General features: G+C 39.6%; 1 pseudogene; it reads left to right on the forward strand.

The window, feature by feature from the left end:
- Window positions 1–728: 728 nt before the first annotated feature.
- LOC112485933 lies at window positions 729–846 on the forward strand (annotated as a pseudogene).
- The last annotated feature ends 348 nt before the right edge of the window (window positions 847–1194 follow it).

A 1194-nucleotide genomic window follows, 5' to 3' on the forward strand; every position in this document is an offset into this window, starting at 1 on the left:
ACAAAGTTTCTAATTTAGGCTACTTTTTTGAAATAGAATTAATAGAAATAAATATGTAATGGTTGATGCGTCAGTTACCAATTTATTGCCTCTCAGTTCCAAACCCACTCTTCATCGTCTGCTCTACAACTGTAAATATGTCTCCTTTGCCAACTGGCACAGTGTTCAACTTTGTCCGCAGGAAGCACTAAAAGGAGAAAGGGGTTTCTGTATCTAGAACCTGAGTACTCCTCTTGGAAAGCCCCTGCAGTGTGAACAGATACTATAGCACCCAGAGGTCAGTAATGTGTGACACATCCTTGTGAATAGCTTCCCTCAGTGCCCTCTAAGATGACTTCTGCAGTGCTCAGTTCCTAAAGGACATGAGGCTCAGCTTGGAACCAACAGCATCTTGCACTATCATGAATGGCTACCCCCAGGCACCTTCTTGGATGGCTTTGCGATAATTTCTGAAGTATGGCACTTCCCTTCGGAAGCCTTCCTGTGGCAGCCTTTGGGGCACTTGAAAGTAGATTCTGAGGCATATTCTGACAATGTGCTGTCTACAGGTAAATGGACTGATGAAACAGAATGAATTAAAAAATATCCATGCATACATATGAATATTTCGTTTATGACAGAGGTAACATTACAAACAAGTAAGGAAAAAGGATGAACAGATAGCTATCCATATTGAAAAAAAGATGAATTATGTGTGTGTAATTCACCATACAAATGATAAATTTTGGGTCTACAGCCATGCTACCCTGAACAAGCCCGATCCCGTCTGATCTCGGAAGCTAAGCAGGGTCAGGCCTGGTTAGTACTAGGCTGGAGACCACTTAGACAGACCAGGTACTGAAGGCTTAAAAAATAAAAAAATAAGGGATCATAAGCTGACAAGGTCCTTGCAGCTTGCAATCTGTGAGGTCAACCAAGCATTGCCTCGCCTAAAAAATACAAATAAATAAAAAAGATAAATTTTGGATGAAACTAAATATTTAAATGTAAACAATTATTACAAAAAATATGTAAGATTTTATGACATAAAGACACTGTAGTAGTCAGGGTTTCAATCAGAGAACATTACACTAGTAGATACTCACTCACACACAAAGATTTGTTACAGGGATTTGATCTTTAGAGACTGTGGAAGCTGGTTAACCAGTTTCTGTAAGCCTGTTGTCTTCTCATGTGATGCTAGAGCTGTAAGTC

Source organism: Pteropus alecto, unplaced genomic scaffold (assembly GCF_000325575.1).
Source record: "Pteropus alecto unplaced genomic scaffold, ASM32557v1 scaffold25, whole genome shotgun sequence".
Taxonomy (NCBI): Eukaryota; Metazoa; Chordata; class Mammalia; order Chiroptera; family Pteropodidae; genus Pteropus; species Pteropus alecto.